This window comes from Macrotis lagotis, chromosome 3, assembly GCF_037893015.1.
Source record: "Macrotis lagotis isolate mMagLag1 chromosome 3, bilby.v1.9.chrom.fasta, whole genome shotgun sequence".
NCBI classification, from domain to species: domain Eukaryota; kingdom Metazoa; phylum Chordata; class Mammalia; order Peramelemorphia; family Peramelidae; genus Macrotis; species Macrotis lagotis.
In genome coordinates, this window is record NC_133660.1 from 76,522,693 (window position 1) to 76,542,959 (window position 20,267).

Consider the following 20,267-nt stretch of genomic DNA (forward strand, 5'->3'; position numbering starts at 1 on the left):
GTTCCAATTCTCTTAGGAAAAAATGGTGAAGATGGAACTTTGCCTAACTCTTTCTGCGCCACCAATATGGTGATGATACCTAAACCAGGAAGAGTTAAAAACAGAGAAAGAAAACTATGGACCTATCTCCCTGATGACTATAGATGCCAAAATCTTAAATAAAATCTTAGCAAAATGATTACAACAAGTTATAACTAGGATAACACAATATATTCAAGTAAGATTTTTCCCAGTAATGCAGGGTTGGTTCAATATTAGGAAAACTGTCAACATAATTAGTTATATAAATAACAAACCTAGCAGAAATCATGATTATAACAACAGATGCTGAAAAAGCTTTTGACAATATATACAGCACCCATTCCTAATAGAAACACTAGAGAGAGGTAGGAATAACTGAATTGTTCCTCGGAATAATAAACAGTATCTATCTGAAACCATCAACAAACATTATATGCAATGGGGAGAGGCTAGAGGCATTACTAATAAAATCAGGGGTATAAAAAGAATGCCCACTATCAGTTCTATTCAATATTGTATTGGAAATGCTAGGTTCAGCAATGAGAAGAAAAAGAAATTGAAGGAATTAGAATTGGGTTGAAGGAATTAGAATTGGGAAGGAAAAGACAACACTCTCATTCTTTTGCATGATGGTATACCTAGGGAATCCCAGAAAATCAACTAAAAACCTATTTGAAATAATTAGCAACTTTATCAGTGTCACAGAATATAAAATAAACCCTCATAAATCCTCAACGTTTCTATATATAACTAGCAAGGTGCAGCAGAAAGAGCTAAAAAGAGAAAACCCATTTAAAGTAACTTCAGACAATGTAAAATACTGGGAGTCTAATTGTCAAGGCTGCCTCATAAACTTTTTGAAAACAATTACAAAACACTAATCACATAAATAAAATCAGATTTAAATAACTGGGCAAATATTAACTGCTCATGGATAGACTGAGCTAATATAATAAAAATGACAATTTGCCCAAAATTAAACTGCTTCTTTAGTGCCCTGCCAATCAAATTCCAATGAATTACTGTAATGAGTTAGAAAAAATTGTAAGTAAATTCATATAGAGAAATAAAAAGTCTAAAATCTCCAGGGATTTAATGGAAAAAAAATTCAAAAGTAGGTGGTTTAGCCATACCAGGTCTAAAATTATATTAAAAATCATCAGTCATCAAAACTCTCTGGTATTGAATAAGAAATAGAGTGTTGGAACAGTGGGATAGACTAGGCACAATAGTAGGAAATGATTATAGTAATCTGCTAATTGATAAAACCAAAGAGTCCAGCTATTGGGATTAAAAACTGTCTTCAATAAAAACTGTTGGGAAAATTGGAAGTTAGTAAGGAAGAAACTTAGATTAGACCAATGCCTCACATACTATGCTAAGATGAGATCAAAATGAAAGCTGGATTTAGACATAAAAAAATACTATAAACAAACTAGGAGATCAAGGAATAGTAAATTTGTCAGATTTATGGAAATTGAAGCAGTTTATGACCAAAGAAGAGATGGAGAACATCACTAAAAACAAACTAGAAAATTTTGATTACATTAAATAAAAAGCTTTTGCATAAACAAAATCACTGTAACCAAGATCAAAAGAAATGTAGTAACTTGGGAAACAATTTTTACAACTAGAATTTCTAACAAAGGACTCATTTCTAAAATATACAGAGAACTGAGTCAAATTTTTAAAAAAAGCCCTTTCTCAATTGACAAATGGTCAAAGGATATGCAAAGTGAATTTACAGATGAGGAAATCAAAGTGATCCATAGTTATATAAAAATTACTCTAAATCACTACTTATTAGAGAAAAATGCAAATTAAAGCTTTGAGGTACCACCTCATATCTCTCAGACTGGCAAATATGGTCAGAAAGGACAATGATCAATGTTGGAAGGGATATGGGAAATCTGGGATACTAAAACATTGTTGGTGGAGATGTGAACTAATTTGTTTTCCGCAAAGGGCAACAAAAAGTGTGCATACGCTTTGATCCAGCAATGCCACTACTAGGTATATACCCTGAAGAAATGATGAAAAAAAGGTAAAAACATCACTTGTACAAAATTATTCATAGCATAGCAGCCATGTTTGTGGTGGTATAGAATTGGAAATTAAATGAATGTCCTTCAGTTGGGAGATGGCTTAACCAACTGTGATATATATATATATATATATATATATATATATATATATATATATATATATATATATATATATCACAGTTCTGTTCTAACACACACACACACACATATATATATATGTGTATGTGTGTGTGTGTGTGTGTGTGTGTGTTGGAACAGAAACCAGGAGGGATGGGAATTCAGGGAAGCCTGGAAAGATTTGCATGAACTGATGCTGAGTGAGATGAGCAGAACCCAAAGAGCATTGTAAAACCTAACAGCAACATGGGTGTTATGGTCAACCTTAATGGACTTGCTCATTCCAGCAGTGCAACAATTAGGCACAAGTTGGAGACATCTGTGATGAAGAATGTCATCTGTATCTAGAGAAAAATTGTGGAGTTTGAACAAAAACCACAGACTTTTAGCTTTAATTAAAAAAAAAGAAAACAGTTATTTTATGCAATTTTCCTATTTCTTATACTTAATTTTTCTTCCTTAAGGATATGGGTCTCTCTCATCACATTCAACTTTGGTCAAGGTATACCATGGAAACAATGTAAAGACTAACAGACTGCCTTCTGTGGGTAGTGGGGGATGGGAAGCAAGATTAGGGTAAAAATTTTAAATTTCAAAATAAATAGTATCTTTTTTTTAAAAATGTGAAACAAAAAAATCGAAATTTTGAAAGGCCCCTATTTCACTGAATAACTATCTTTGTCCTTGAAAGAAAATATTTAGTTTTTCTAGAGAGTTTGTTCTTGGTTGCAGTTCAAGCTATTCTGCCTTCTGGAAATTTATATTCAAAGCCCTAATATCCATTAATGTAAAAATTGCTAAATCTTTGTTATTCTGGCTGTGGCTTCAGAACATTATAATTGTTTCTCTCTAGTTACTTATATTATTTATCTCTAGACTATGAATACTTGAAATTTGCCAGTTTTCATTTGGGGATCTCTTTCATGAGGTGATAGACGAATTATTTCAGTTTCTATTTCTTCCTCTGCTTCTTGGATATCAGGGTAGTTTTATTTCCTAGTTATTATCATTTATTTAATAAAAGGAAGAAACTTTTCTTTCCATAAATGTTTATTCATAATTCTCATGCTTGCTCTCTTTCCTTCCTCTCTCCCTGTGTGTATATACATAGATATACAAATGCACATATATATCTATGTTTATGTACATATATTCACACATATATTGTACATATGTATATATTCTATATAGGGCAATTAGGTGGTTCAGTGAATGGAGTGTTAGACCTCGAATCAGAAAGACTCATTGTGGTAAGTTCAAATCTGACCTCAGATATATCTAGTAGATATGAGATGCTGGACAAGTCACTTATCCCTGTTTGCCTAGGTTATCTTATCTGTAAAATAAGATAGAGAAGAAAAATGGCAAAGCATTCCAGTATCTTTGCCAAGAATACTTCAAATGAGTTCATGAAGAATTGGACATAACTGAAAACACCAAATGAATAAGAAAAAGAAAATTATTCCACATGGATAGATAGATAGATAAATAAACAGATAGATAAAGACATATCAACTCCTTAATCTCTTAAGCATAAAAATGTTACTGGTATATTATTAACAATATATGAAAAAAGAAATACATATATAATTATTTATAACACATAATCTTTGAGAAAGATCACAACCAAAATCTACTTTTGTAATTATAACTGCTGACTTTTAAGTTAGGGAAATACCATCCCGCCAATCAGGTTTCTTAGGATACCAATTAATATATTTTCTCTAGAATATTCCTTTGGTTTCCTGGAAAGATTAAGTTTAAACTCTTTTCTCTAAGCAAATGAGTTCTCTGAGTCCTGAAGAAGCCTCTTTTCTTGCAAGTCATAAATTTTCATTTTTTCAAAATCCATAGTTAAATACTCAGTTTCCTCAGATTGCTCAAAAAAAGGATAGTTAAACTTTTAACATTATTAAAATAGCTACTGTCTGTGAGTGATGCTATTGACTCTGATGTTAAAAAGTTATCTAAGAGGAGTTTTTATAAGATGAAAGTTTTAGTCATATGGTTGAAAATTCAATTGATTGAAGTAAACTTTAATTCAGTAGTCTGATTTCAATCAAAACAACATTTTACTTTTCATATTACTTCTTTTTATAAATTTATTTTTATTAAAGATATTATTTGAGTTTTACAATCCCCCCCATCTTACTTCCCTCCCCCCTCCCCACGGAAAGCAATCTGTCAGTGTTTACTTTGTTTCCATGCTGTACATTAATCCAAATTGAGTGTGATGAGAGGGAAATCATATCCTTAAAGAAGAGAAAAGAAGTCTAAGAGGTAACAAGATCAGCCAATAAGATATCGGCATTTTTTCCTAAATTAAAGGGAGTAGTCCTAGAATTTTGTTCAAACTCCACAGCTCCTTATCTGGATTTAGATAGCACTCTGCTTTGCAGACAGCCCAAAATTGTTCCCGATTGTTGCACTGATGGAATGAGCAAGTCCCTCAAGGTTGACCATCACTCCCATGTTGCTGTTAGGGTATACAGTGTTTTTCTGGTTCTGCTCATTTTACTCAGCATCAGTTCATGGAAATCCCTCCAGGCTTCCTTGAAATCCTGTCCCTCCTAGTTTCTAACAGAACAGTAGTGTTCCATGACATACATATACCACAGTTTGCTAAGCCATTCCCCAATTGAAAGATATTTATTTGATTTCCAATTCTTTGCCACCACAAACAGGGCTGCTATAAATATTTTTGTATAAGTGATGTTTTTACCCTTTTTCATCATCTCTTCAGGATATAGACCCAGTAGTGGTATTGCTGGGTCAAAGGGTATGCACCTTTTTGTTTCCCTTTGGGCATAGTTCCAAATAGCTCTCCAGAAAGGGTGGATGAGTTCACAGCTCCACCAACAGTGTAATAGTGTCCCAGATTTACCACAACCCTTCCAACAATGTTCAGTATTCTTCCTGGTTATATTGGTCAATCTGAGAGGTGTGAGGTGGTACCTCAGAGAAGCTTTAATTTGCATTTCTCTAATAATTAATTATTTAGAGCATTTTTTCATATGGCTATGGATTGCTTTGATCTCCTCATCTGTAAGTTGCCTTTGCATATCCTTTGACCATTTGTCAATTGGGAATGGCTTTTGGTTTTAAAAATACGACTCGGCTCTCTGTATATTTTAGAAATGAGTCCTTTGTCCCGAATCATTAGTTGTAAAGATTGTTTCCCAATTTACTATATTTCTTTTGATCTTGGTTACATTGGTTTTATCTGTGCAAAAGCCATTTAATTTAATGTAATTGAAATCTTCTAATTGGTTTTTGGTGATGTTCTCCAACTCTTCCTTAGTCATAAACTGCCCCGCTTTCCATAGATCTGACTGGTAAATTAGTCCTTGATCTTGTAATTTGGTTATAGTATTTATTTTTATGTCTAAGTCCTGTAACCATTTGGATATTATCTTGGTAAAGGGTGTTAGGTGTTGGTCTAATCTAAGTTTCTTCCATACTAACTTCCAATTATCCCAGCAATTTTTATCAAAGAGGGAGTTTTTATCCCAGTGGCCTGACTCTTTGGGTTTATCAAACAGCAGATTACTATAATCATCTCCTACTTTTACACCTAGTCTATTCCACTGGTCCACCACTCTATTTCTTAGCCAATACCAAACAGTTTTGATGACTGATGCTTTCTAATATAATTTTAGATCGGGTAGGGCTAAGCCAACTTCTTTTGCATTTTTTTTATTAAGCTCCTGGAAATTCTTGACTTTTTATTTTGTCATATGAATTTACTTACAATTTTTTTCTAACTCATTAAAGTAATTTTTTGGAATTTTGATTGTTAGGGCACTAAACAGATAGTTTAGTTTTGGTAGAATTGTCATTTTTATTATATTAGCTCTACCTATCCATGAGCAGTTGATATTTGCCCAGTTATTTAAATCTGATTTAATTTGTGTGAGAAGTGTTTTATAATTGTCTTGAAACAGCTTCTGAGTCTGTCTTCCTTCCCAATTCTAATTCCTTCACTTTCTTTTTCTTCTCTAATTGCTGATGCTAACATTTCTAATACAATATTGAATAGTAGTGGTGATAATGGGCACCCTTGTTTCACCCCTGATCTTATTGGGAATGCCTCTAGCCTCTTCCCATTGAATTTAATGCTTGTTGATGGTTTCAGATAGATACTGCTAATTATTTTAAGGAATAGTCTAGTTATTCCTACACTCTCTAGTGTTTTTAATAGGAATGGATGCTGTATTTTCTCAAAAGCTTTTTCAGCATCTACTGATATGATCATATTATTTCTGATATGTTTTTTGCTGATATAATTTAGTATACTAACAGTTTTCCTAATATTGAACCAACCCTGCATTCCTGGAATACAACCTGCTTGATCATAATGTATTATCCTAGTGATGACTTGTTGTAGTCGTTTTGCTAAGATTTTATTTAGGATTTTTGCATCCATATTCATCAGTGAAATAGGTCTATAATTTTCTTTCTCTGTTTTAACTCTTCCTGGTTTAGGTAACAGAACGATATTGGTTTCATAGAAAGAATTAGGCAGAGTTCCAGCTTTCCCTATTTTTCCAAAGAGTTTGTAGAGAATTGGAACCAATTGTTCCTTAAATGTTTGGTAGAATTCACTTGTGAATCCATCAGGCCCTGGAGATTTTTTCTTAGGGAGTTCTATGATGGCTTGTTGAATTTCTTTTTCTGAGCTAGGTTTGTTTAGGTATTTAATCTCCTCTTCATTTAACCTGGGAAATTTATATTTTTGTAAATATTCATGCATTTCACTTAGATTATCAAATTTATTGGCATAGAGTTGGGCAAAACAGTTTCGAATTGTTACTTTAATTTACTCCTCATTGATGGTGAGTTCACCTTCTTCATTTATGATACTAGCAATTTGGTTTTCTTCTTTCATTTTTTTAATCAAATTGACCAGAGGATTAGCAATTTTGTTGGTTTTTTTCATAATACCAACTTTTGGTTTTATTTATTAATTCAATAGTTTGTTTGCTTTTGATTTTATTGGTTTCTCTAATTTTTAGAATTTCAAATTTGGTATTTAATTGGGGATTTTTGATTTGTTCTTTCTCTAATATTTTTAGTTGCATTTTAGTTCATTGATTTCCTCTATCTCCAATTTATTTATATAAGCATTTAGAACTATAATATATCCTCTGAGAGTTACTTTGAATGAATCCCATAGGTTTTGGTATGTTGTTTCATTTATTATCATTATCTAGGATAAAATGTTTAATTCTTTCTATAATTTGTTTTTTGGTCCACTCAATTTTTAAATTGAGGTCATTCAGTTTCCAATTTGTTCTGGGTCTATATCTCTTTGCCCCAATATTGCATATGACTTTTATTGCATTGTGATCTGAGAAAGATGTGTTCACTATTTCTGTCTTTCTGCAGTTGATCATTAGGTTTTTTTGTCCTAGTACATGGTCAATTTTTGTATAAGTACCATGTACTGCAGAGAAAAAGTATTTTCCTTTCTATCCCCATTCAGTTCCCTCCATAAATCTACCATATCTAATTTTTCTAAAAATCTATTTACCTCCTTAACTTATTTCTTGTTTATTTTATGATTCAATTTATCTAGATCTGAGAGTGGGAGGTTGAGTTCTCCCACTAGTAGAGTTTTGCTGTCTATGTCTTCCTGTAGTTCTTTCAGCTTCTCCTCTAAGAATTTTGGTGCTGTTCCCCCTGGGTGCATATATAATTTCGGTATTGAAATAACTTTATTGTCTATGGTAACTTTTAGGACAATAAAGTTTCCTTCCTTATCTCTTTTAACAATATCTATTTTTTTAAGTTTTTTTTTTTTGCAAGGCAAATGGGGTTAAGTGGCTTGCCCAAGGCCACACAGCTAGGTGATTATTAAGTGTCTGAGACTGGATTTGAACCCAGGTACTCCTGACTCCATGGCCGGTGCTTTATCCACTGTGCCACCTAGCTGCCCCAAAACTATCTATTTTTGCTGCTGCTTTGTCTGAGATAAAAATTGCTACCCCTGCTTTTTTTTTTACTTCAGCTGAAGCAAAGTATATTTTGCTCCAACCTGTTACCTTTACTCTATTTGTATCTCTCTACTTCAGATGAGTTTCTTGTAAGCAACATATTGTAGGTTTCTGGTTTTTAATCCACTCTGCTATTCACTTACATTTTGAGTGAGCATTCATCCCATTCACATTCAAAGTTCTAATTACCGATTTTTTATTACCCTCCATGCTATCTTCCCTCTGTTTGTATTTTTCCCCCTTTCCCCCTTTATCCGTATTCCCCAGTATTTTGTTTCTGAATACCACCCCTTTCAGTGTGTTTGCCCTCCTATATCACCCCCCTCCCCTTTCTTTCCCTTTTCCCTTTTTCCCTTTTCCCTTCCTTTTGCTATTTCCCCTTTTTCCTCCATTCCCCTTTCCTTTCTCTATTCCCCCTCCTCTTTTCCCCTTTTAATACTTGAAAGGTTATGTTTTGTAAGTTAACTGAGTATGTGTAGGTTGACTTTAAGCCAAGTTTGATGAGAAGATTCAAGTTTTTCTCATCTGCTCCCTTCTTCCCCTCCATTACCATATGTATTTTGTACCTCTTAGTGTAATGAAATTTACCCCATTCAATTCCTTTCCTCCTCCTGTCTCTTTCCTGTCCCCCCTTTTTAAGGAGGTAGTGTTTTTTAGATCATTCTGAGTCATAGAAAATTCTTAGTATCTGTCACTTCTAGCTAAGTACATTCTATCTAATAGAGTTAAAATTTTTGAGAGTCTTTCTACCAATTGGGGTTAAAGCCAGTTGCATCCCATTAGATAGCAGTCTCATGGATAGATCATGAATGTCCATCATTTATGGCTAGGTATATTCTCTCTATTAGAGTTACAATTCTCAAGACTTATGAGAATCTTTTTCCCATGCTGGGATATTGCTAGTTTCAAGTTATTGGACAGCAGTTTTTTTTTATTTTACTGCCCCCCCCCTTTCACCTTTTTATGTGGCCTTGAACCTTGTTTTTGATGTCCAAATTTTCTATTTAGCTCTGGTCTTTTTTATCAAGAATTTTTGGAATTCTTCCATTTTGTTAAATTTCCATCTTTTTCCCTGGAAGAGAAGGCTCAGCTTTGTGGAATAGCAGATTCTTGGCTGCCTTTCAAACTCCCTTCTTCTTCGAAATATCTCATTATAGGCCCTTCGATCCCTTAATGTTGATGCAGCCAGGTCCTGTGTGATCCTTACTATGGCTCCTTGATATTGAAATTGTTTCTTTCTGGCTGTTTGCAGGATTTTCTCTTTTATCTGATAGTTCTGGAATTTGGCCACAAAGTTCCTTGTTGTTTCCATTTTTAGCATCTGTTTCTGGAGGGGATTGATATATTCTTTCAATAACTACTTTTCCCTCTGGTTCCATGATATCAGGGCAGTTTTCCATCACTAGATGGAATATTAAGTCCAGACTTTTTTTCTCTTCAATGTTTTCAGGAAGTCCAATAAATCTCAGGTTTCCCCTCTTCGATATATTCTCAAGGTCAGTGGTTTTGTTGATGAGGTATTTTACATTTTCTTCTACTTTTTCTATTTTTTTTTTTTATTTTGTTTAACTGGCTCTTTCTGTCTCATGGCGTAATTAGTTTCTGCAGACTCCATTCTTTTTTTAAGGAGGAGTTTTCTTCATTAACCTTTTGCAACTCATTTTCCAATTGGTCAATTCTACTTTTGAAAGAGCTTTGCATTTGACCAATTGAGGTTTTGAGAGAATTATTTTCTTTTTCATTTGCCCAATTGAGGATCTGAGAGAATTATTCTCATTTTATATTTGTCCAATTGATGATGTGAGAGATTTATTCTCCTTTTGTATTTGTCCAATTGTATTCTCTAAGGATTTATTTTTTTGTTGCAAGGTATTAATTGTCTCTCCCAAATGTTCCAGTTGATTTTTAAGCTCCTTCCTTATTTCTTCAAGCAAGTCTTTCTATGGTGAAGACCAGATTGTATTCTCCTCAGAGGCTCTAAGTCTCTTTGAGTTAGGGTCTTTCCCTCCCAAGAATTTTTCTATGTATCCACGTTTCGGCTGACCCTTCTTCATTTTGCTAAGACCTTGAGTTGGGGAGGGGCTGGTTCACAGGTGCTTGGGATCACTAGAGGCTTTACTCACTGAATACAATTTCTCTGCCTGGCCAGTAGGAGGTGCTGGTTGCTTTCTCTGCAGTGGCTGTGACCTTGATTGAGGCCTTCTCCCTTTGCTTGAAGGGAGGAGTTGGAGCTATTGAATTCTTTTGCCTTCAGTCAATTGGGCTATTTACCCTGGCGTGAGGTCATTCCTCTTTCTCTATTGTCAGCTGGGCTGGTTCTTCTGCTTACATACCTGTGCCTGAGGCAGAAGTAGTCTGCAATTGCCCATTCTTGGAAGAGGCCTCAGATGTAATGGAGGCTTGGACTCAGAGTTCCTCAGACCAGAGGAGCCCAGGGATGGTGTCCACAGCTCTCCTGCACCGGAACTCTCCCCCCCAGCCCTGTTGGCAAGCTCCAGAGGGACAGTACCAACACCAGTGCCTCTGCTCCCTAGTTGACTCAAGCCCCTGCTATCTAGCCCCACTGCTGATCCAGCAGGTCCAGCTCTTGGGCCCTCAGACTCCTGGGTCCAATTCAGCTGCTAATCTGGTTGTTCCAGGCCTGATCCCCACTCTGAGCCTATCTCACCCATCGAAATTTGTCCAGTGCTGCTGTAGGAGACTAATCCTGAGGTAGATGTTCTTTCTCTTGAGGTAAATGTTCTTTCTCGGTTTTGTAGATCTGATATCTGTTAAGAGGCTTATTTCATGTGACAGATGGGGAAGATCAGGAGACTTCAGAACTGTTCCTGTCTTCTCTTTGCCATCTTGGCTGGAAGTCTGTCTTAATAATTCCTTGAAAAATGACATTTAAGTTCTTTTTTTGGTCATAGTTTTCCAGTAGCCTGATAATTTTTAGATTATTGGTCCTGGATCCTTTTTCAAAGTCAGTTATTTTTCCAATGAGTTATTGCACATTTTCTTCTAGGTTTTTCCTTCTCTTGATTTTGTTTTATTCTTTCTTGCTTCCCCCCAAAAGTCATTAGCTTTCCTTAACTCCATTCTACATTTTAAGAAATTATTTTCTTCAGAGAAATTCTGTATCTCATTTTCTATCTGACCTCTGCTTTTTACAACATTTTCCCCTTCACCGACCTTTTAGATCAACTTTTTTATCTGAAAATTTTTCAGCATTCATCCATATGCCTATATATATTTTTGTCACAAAATTTCCTTCCACCCTCCCTTTCCATCTCCCTCCCCTCAACAGTGAACAGTCAAGTTAATCTTGTACATACACATTTGAATTAAATATTTTTACACATCAGTCATTTTGTGTATGAGGAAACAGGATTAAGGGAAAGAAATAAATAAGATATTCGTTTTTAAAAAAGTTAGTTTATTAGGTTATGAAGGGTTTTTTGCTCAGCATCAGATCCTATAATTCATTACATGCTTTACCAGCATCCAACCAACCATGGTTTCTTATAGAACAATAACATTCCATAACATTCATATACCATAACTTTTTTAGACATTCTACAATTGATGGGCATCCCCTCATTTGCCAATTCTTTGCCACTACAAAAAGTTGTTGCTGTGAATATTTTGAACTTTTCCCACTTTTTAGGATTTCATTTCGATAGAGGCCTAGAATTTGAATTGCTGAGTCAAAGAATAAGAATAGTTTTGTTGCTAGGCAGAGTTCCATATTACTCTCCAGAGAGTCTGGATCCTTTCACAATTCTGCCGGCATTGCATTAATTTCCCAATCCTCCCACAACCTCTCCATCATTGATCATTTTCCCTTATTGTTACCTTAACCAATCAGATAGGTGTGAGATGATACCTCATAGTTATTAAATTTACATTTTTCTAATCAATAATAATTTGGAGCATTTTTTTCATATGATTTTATATAAGGCTTTAATTTCTTTATTTGGAAATTGTCTATTCACATCCTTTGACCATTTATCAAATGGGGAATGACTAGCAACCTTATAAATTTGATGCAGTTTTTTATATTTTTTAGAAATGAGACCTTTATTAGAACTTCTACTTGTGAAGATTGTTTCCAGGCTTTCTGCTTTCCTTCTAATTTTGGCAGCGTAGATCTCATTAGTGAAAAGAACTTATTAATTTAATATACTGACAATTATTCATTTACTAGTTTACAATGTATACCGTTTCTTGTTTGGTCATAAATTTATCCCCTTTCCATAGATCTAATGGATAGAGTATTTCTTGGTCAATTAATCTATCTATAGTGTCCCACCATTTTGATCATATTTTAGTATAGGGTATGGGATAGGGTCTATACCCAGTTTTTGCCATATTATTTTCCAGTTTTCCCAACAATTTTTGTCAAATAGAGAATTCTTATCTTAGAAACTTATTTCTTTGGGTTTGTCAAACAGTAGATGGCTTTAGTCATTTACTACTTCTTTTGAGCTTATCCTAATCCACTGATCCATTACTTTATTTTTTAACCCATATCACGCAATTTTGATGACTGCTGCTTTATAGTATACTGTTAGATCTGGTAGTGCTAGACCTTTACATTTTTTTTGCATTAGTTCTGCTTTTCTTGACCTTTTGTTCTTCCAGATGAAATTTCGTTTCTATCTAGCTCAATAAAATAATTGTTTGGTAGTTTTATTAGTAATTTAATTTGGATAGAATTGTCATTTTTATATTAACTCAATCTGACCATGAACAACTGATATTTTTCCACTTATTTAGATCTGACTTTATTTGGGTGAGAAGTGCTAAATAATTATGTTCATACATTTTCTGGATTTGTCTTGGGAGGTAGTTTCCCAAATATTTAATATTGTCTACAGTTACGTTAAATCGAATTTGTCTTTCTATCTCTTACTCTTGGGTTTTGTTCTTCATATATATAGAAATGCTGATGATTTCTGTGGGTTTATTTTATGTGCTGCTACTTTATTAATATGTTAATTATTTCAAGGAGTTTTTTAGATGATTTTGTCCAGTTCTCTAAATACACCATCATATCAGCTAAATAGAGTGAAAGCTTTGCTTCCTCATTGCCAATTCTGATTGCTTAAATTTCTTTTTTTTCTCATCGCTAAAGCTATCATTTTTACTACTATACCAAATAGTAATGGTGAAAATGGACTCATCCTTGATCTTTCTGAAAGTACTCTGAGTTTACCCCCATTGTTGGTGTGTTAAATAGAAATTACCTATTACTTAATGGAAAAGTCCATTGATTCCTAAACTTTGTAGTGTTTTTTTAATAGGAATGGATATTGTATATATGAAAGGCTTTTTCAGCATTTATTGAGGCTATCATATGATTTCTATTGCTTTTGCTATTGATATATTTAGTTATATTGAGTAGTTTCCTAATACTGAAGCATCCCTGCTTACCTGGTATATATCCTTAACTAATCATGGTATATCATCCAAATTATTAACTTGCCGTTATTGTATTTTTAAATTTTTATTTAAGATTTTTTCATCACTGATCATTAGAGATTGATCTATAATTTTCTTTGTTTTTCTTCTTGGTTTAGGTATCAGCACCATGTTGGTGTCATAAAAGGAATTTGGCAGAACTTCTCCTATTTTTTAAATAGTTTATGTAGAATCGGAATGAATTATTCTGTAAATGTTTGGTAGAATTCACTTGTAATTCCATCTGAACCTTGAGACTTTTTCTTAGGGAGATTTTTGATGGTTTCTTCAATTTTTTTTAAATGGGGTTAATTATTATTGTGATTTCCTTTTCTGTTAATCTGGGCAGTTTGGATATTTTATAAATATTCATTAATTTCATTCAGGTTATCCAATTTATTGGCATACTGTTCAGCAGTGTAGCTCTGGGTTATCACTTTAATTTCCTCCTCATTGGTGGTTATTTCATCCTTTTTATTTTTGATACTGGTAATTTGGTTTTCCTCTTTCTTTTTTTAAATCAGATTAACCAAAAGTTTATTTATTTTAATGACTTTTTCACAAAACTAACTCTTAGTTTTATTTATTAGATCAATGGTTTTCTTGCTTTTAAGTCTAACAATCTCTCCTTTGATTTTCAGAATTTCTAATTTGGTATTTAATTGGGGAACTTAAATTTGCTCTTTTTCTAACTTTTTTATTTGCATACTCAATTCATTGATCTCCTCTTTCTATATTTCATTTATGTTAGTATTTAGAGTTAGGTTGCATCCCATAAATTTTTGTTTGATTCTCATCCTTATCAATTTCTTGGATATAATTATTTATTATTTCTAAGATTTGTTGTTATATCCCCAAATTAAGTTATTTAGTTTCCAATTAGTTTTTTGTTTTACCTTCCCATGACCCTTTATTACATATAATTTTTAATGCATCAGTCTAAGAAATATGTATTTGTTATTTCTGCCTTTCTGAATTTGATGATAAGGTTTTTATGCCATAGTATATGGTCAATTTTGGTATATATGCCTTATATTGCTGAAAAAAGGTATATTCTTTTCTGACTCCATTAATTTTTCTCCAGAGATCTATCATATCTAGATTTTCTAAAATTGCATTCACCTTCTTAACTTCCCTCTTGTTTATTTTGTGGTTAGATTTATCAAGTTCTGAGAGAGGGAGGTTGAGGTGCCCCATTTTTGAAGTTTTGCTGTCTATATCTCCTTGTAATTCACTGAGTTTTTCCCTCTCATTTGGATACTATCCCACTAGGTACACACATGTTTAATAATGATATAACTTTGGTTCCTTTTAAGAAGATCTAGTTTCATTCTTTATCCCTTTTACTGAGATCTATTTTTGCTTTTGCTTTGAGATCAGGATTGATACAACTGATTTTTTTTACTTTAGTAGAAGCATAATATATTTTCCTCCATCCTTTTACCATTACCCTCTGTGTATCTCTCTGTTTCTAATGTGTTTCTTGCATATGGATGAATGTTGAAAATCTTCCATAACCTGCATTTGGAAAAAAACAAAGTATCAATAAAAAATGAAAAATATCAAAATATCAAAAAAAATCACTTGATTGACTGCTTGATTATTTGATGTGTAACATTGACTCAAACACATCAAGTACCTTCCCCCTTCTGTATCATTAGAAGTAAGCTTTTCAAGAATCTTTAGTTACATCAAATTATAATCATTTTTACCTTATCCTATATACACAGTCCTCATGAACCAAAGTATTATCCAAAGCCCAATCATTTGATGAACTATTTGTACCCCCTTCCCCCAAGCATATTGGCTCCCATATTTCTCTCTTTCCCAATCAGGGTACTTAAACCCTTGTTAAGTAATGTATGGATAAAATCCAACTCTGACTTAATTAGTTGTAAGTACTCAATGGGCTCTAAGTACTGGGATTCTTTTAATGTCTCATTTAACAATTTCACAATTGATTGTAAGTCATGGGAGACACTGACTCAGGACAGTCCAACTTATGTTGCCTTATCAGAAAAAATGCTCAACTTTGTGAGTACAGCAGAATTAGAATAGGTCAAAGGAAACTGAGACACTTAAGAGTAAACGCTCCTGCTTTTCATCAGGGTTTTTTGTCTCAAACATAGTGATGTTATTTTACTCCACTTCAGTGGAATATCAAGATCCAACCATACCCTTATCTTTTAAGTCCAATCTCTTCAATTATATTTCACCCTTTAATTATCCTAAGAGAAGTACAATTTTCAATCTTTCCTTTTATGGTTGTATACAATTTGGTGGTCTGGAATAACACTTACTTTGTTTTTGTTTTGTTTAGTCTTTTTCCCTTTTCATTTCCCTTTTCATGCATCTCTTGAGCCATGTATTTGGTGATTGAATTCTCTGTTCAGTTGTGCTCCATTTGCCAGGGAATTTTAGAAGTCCTCTGTTTCATTGAATATCCATCTTTTCCCCTGACAGTATATACTTAATTTTTTACCATAGTAAATTCTTGGTTGTAATCCCAGGTCTTATGACCATCAGTATAGAGTATTCCAGATCCTCTAGCCCTTCAGTGCTGAGGCAGATAGGTCCTATGTGTGTCTGATTTTGTTTCCATTGTATTTAAATTCTTTCCTTTTGTCTGCTTGCAAAAGTTTCTCCTTTATTTGAGAGTTCTGAAATTTGGCCATAATGGTCCTTGGAGTTTATATCCTGGGGTCTCTTTCTGGAGTAGTTCTGTGTATTCTTTTTTTTTTTTGCAAGGCAAATGGGGTTAAGTGGTTTGCCCAAGGCCACACAGCTAGGTAATTATTAAGGTTCTGAGGCTGGATTTGAACTCCTGACTCCAGGGCCGGTGCTCTATCCACTGTACCACCTAGCCTCCCCTTCTGTGCATTCTTTCAGTGACTATATTGTCTTCTTGTTCTAGCAGATTTAGACAGTTTTCCCTAATAATTTCCTGAATGATGTTTACAGTTTTTTTTTTTAATCTAGTCTTTCTGGTAGTCAAGATGATTCATAAAATTGTCTTTTCTGGATCTATTTTCCAGGTCGTTTTTTTTTTTCCTTAAAAGGTACTTTACATTTTCTTTCAGGCTTTTTATTTTGTGATATGGAATCTTGTAGTCTTTCAGATACATTGTTTTCTATTTGTTCAATTCTATTTTTTAGACTTTTATTTTAGCTTTTGTGTTTCCTTTTCCAGTTGGTTATTTTTACTTTTAATAGAATTGATTTCTTTGGTCAATTTATCATAATATTTGTGCATAAACTCCTCTTTTTTCCATTTCACTTTTCCATTTTTCTTTCTCCTCTCTTCTTTGGTTTTTAATTTCTTTTTGAAACTTTTCTATGAGATTTTAGATTTGAGTCCAATTTATAGACTTTTTTTTGAGACTTCCCCTGTGAAGAATTTTTCGCTGATTTCTTCTTCCAACATGGCATAGTTATTATCTTTATCTGTAAAGTAGTTTTCTATAGTTAGGACTCTTTTAGCTTCTTTTCTTTTCTTTGTTGTTTGAACTCTGCTCCTGGGGTTTAATGAGTATAGATCAGAAGTTTTTATTCTGGATCTGCAGTCTGATTCCTGGCTTGTCATTGGCCAAGGTCTTCCCTATGCAGTCTAAGCCTTGCCTTTGCAAACATTCATTTCTTTCTTCATGTCCAGGTTCTGCTTTTGCAGTGGTCCTACCTTTTTCCCCAGTTAGTCCCAGGGTTCAGACTTTGTTTGGGGCTTGGACTCTCCCTTCTGGCTTCTCTACCTGCCAGGACCTATGTTGCTGTCAAGTTGTCAGGGTCTGGACTGCACTGTGCCTTAAAGTCACCTGCTGGCTTTTCCCCTATCTAGCCTAACTTGACTTCACTTTCCCTTTCCCCACAAAGAGACAGAAATTCATTGAAGATCCTGTACAATGAAAACTTCTTTGCATCTTCTCCTTTTCTTGGTGGGATCTGTAGCTTTTATGTCAGTGCACAGGCTTCATTTATCTTTGGTAGATAATAGCTCCGGCAGGATGTTAGTTTCACACCACCTTCTTGACTCCATCCTGGAAGTCTTGTCTCAGACAGTTTTTCCATTTGATTCCAACTGGTTTTTTTTTAGATGCTATTTTCTTCATTATTTTTTATTTCTCCTTACCAAGCTACTGACTCTGTTTTTACAATTTGTCTGCATCATTCAGTATTTTTGTGAGTTATACCCCTCTAAAATTTGTCTAGTCTCATTATTTAGTTATTTGGTGTGGTTTGGAGAAGAGCTCAGATAAATCCCTGCCTTTATTACACTGTCTTGGTTCTACCTCCCAATTATATGTTTTTAGGAGATTTTATTTTTCTTTGGCTTTTTGTCCCTTTTGTCTCTTTTTTTGTTTTTCTAAGTCATTCATATCCTCATTGGTTTTTTGTACCTTTTTTATCATTTGACTTTGTTAGTTTTTTAAGTTATTATTTTTAAGTATTTTTGTACCAAGCTATCGACTTTGTTCATAATTTTCTTACATCACTTTCTTTTCTCTTTCCAATTTTTTCTCTGCCTCTCTTACATGATTTTCAAGATACTTTTTGAACTCTCCCATAGTCACAGACCAATTCAAATTTTACTTGGAGGCTTTGGATTTAGAATATTTGACTTTGCTATCTTCTTCTAAGTGTGTCTTGTGTCACCAAAGTAATTTTCTAGGGTCAGGATGTTTTCTGGTTTTGCTCATTTTCTCAATCAAATAATTGGCTTCTAATTCTTTGTTTTGAGTTAAAAGGGTTAACTTAGAGGGGTTAAAAAACCCCTTTGCTTCTAGGGTGGAAGGAGCAGTTTCCCAAGCCTCAAGAGTTTTATGCAGCTATTTTCAGGGATAATTTAGGGATAATTTGTGTTTTCAGTTCTTATAAGGTGGTATAGTCTAAGGAGAGCTGGATTTACTTGCCTGTGCTCTGCTTTATGAGTGACCACAAGCATTATTTTCTGCCTAGGAACTATGTTCACTTGGAAAATAGTGAGGAGGGTCCTATCTCCACTATGGCTGCAAATTCTGATGTCCCAAAGGTCCTACTCATGCTGGGTCTCTCATCCAGGACTCCGACTGGCATCTCAATATTGACAAAACAACAGAGTCCTGTTTTGATGCTAAGCCAAGAGTCACTTGTAATCTCCTTCTAATCAGTTATTCAGTGTTATCAACTGTCTGTGGAGCTCTTAAAGCAGTTGCAACTGCTGCTGATTCAGTGATTTCCAAAGTCTGTCCTCGTTTGTTGGAGAAGGAATGTAGTGGTGCAGCCTCTACTGGATTCCTCCCGGTGCAACAGACTTCCCTACAAATCTTCTTAAGTTTCCTGAATTGGAAAATTATATCTCTCAAAATCTTTGCTTTTTACTCTGCTATCTTGGGTCTGTCTTTCTTTACTTCATTTCTGTACCTTCTTTTCCCTTAGATCAATTATATTTTTAAAGTTGTCTTCTTCAGTGGATTTTTTCCAAGTTGGTCAATTCTCTTTTTTTTTAAGGTGATGTCATCTTTAGTCAATTTTATGCTTCCTTTTCCAAAGCTAACTTTTTTTTCAAAACTCTCCTCTAAAACTTGTATTTCCTTTTCCCCAATTTTCTTTTAAGTCTCTCATTTGATTTCTTAAAATCCCTTTTGAGTTCCTCCTAGGGGACTTGTTAGACTTGGCATCATTCTTCATTCTCCTTTGAGGCTTCATATGTAGGCATCTTGACAATGTGTTCTTTTTCTGAATTTGTGTTTTCATTTTCCATATCTTCATAGTAGCATTCTATGGTCAGGTATCTTTTCTGGTACTTAATCATTTTTTAACTTATTTCTATGACTTTTAAGTTTTATCTCTGTCCATCAGACACAGGGCTACTGTTGCAAGCTTGTTGTGCTTGGGACCTGGGCTCTGGCCACTTACTTTCCAAGTTGAGAACCCAGGTCTTTGTGGCTTGCCCTTTAGTTTGCCTTCACACTGGGCCTGCAGTTCTTACAGCTTGACTGCTATCCCACTAGGCTACTGAGTCATAACAGAGGAGTCCTAGTTGCTGATCTATACTCTGGTTGAGTCTCTTGCTGACTTGCTTGGACACCATTATTGCTGAACTGTAATCCTTTTTTTACCGAAATGAGACAGATTTTTCCTTAAGTCTTTCTAAATTATTTTAAGCTGAAAAAAGGTTTCATTCTGTCTTTTTGTGGATTCTATTACTCTAGAAGTCATTTAAAGTTATGATTTAATATCATTCCCAAGGGAAACTGAGGAGAATGCAAGTAACATTCTGATTTTCCTCCTTTAACTTGGCAAATTTAAAACAATGCTCTAAAAACATCAACTTAATGTATAATGATACCAAAAAGTGCAAAATATATTGTATAGATTCAGGAAATATACAGGGAGCAAAATGCTAAACTATCATTTCTTCAGTATAAGTGACACATTATTTTATTTATGTTGTTTTTAATTCAGGTCACACATACCAAAAAATAAATACAAGAACTGAAAAAAATAGAATAAATATACTCTAATAGCTCAACTAAAAAGAGAAAGAGGTTGAAAGAACTTTTGAAGGGAGTTAACTTCTCTGTTTTAAATATATATATATATATATATATATATATACATAGATACATATATGTATATATATATATTTCATTTTCTCCAATTAGTTGTT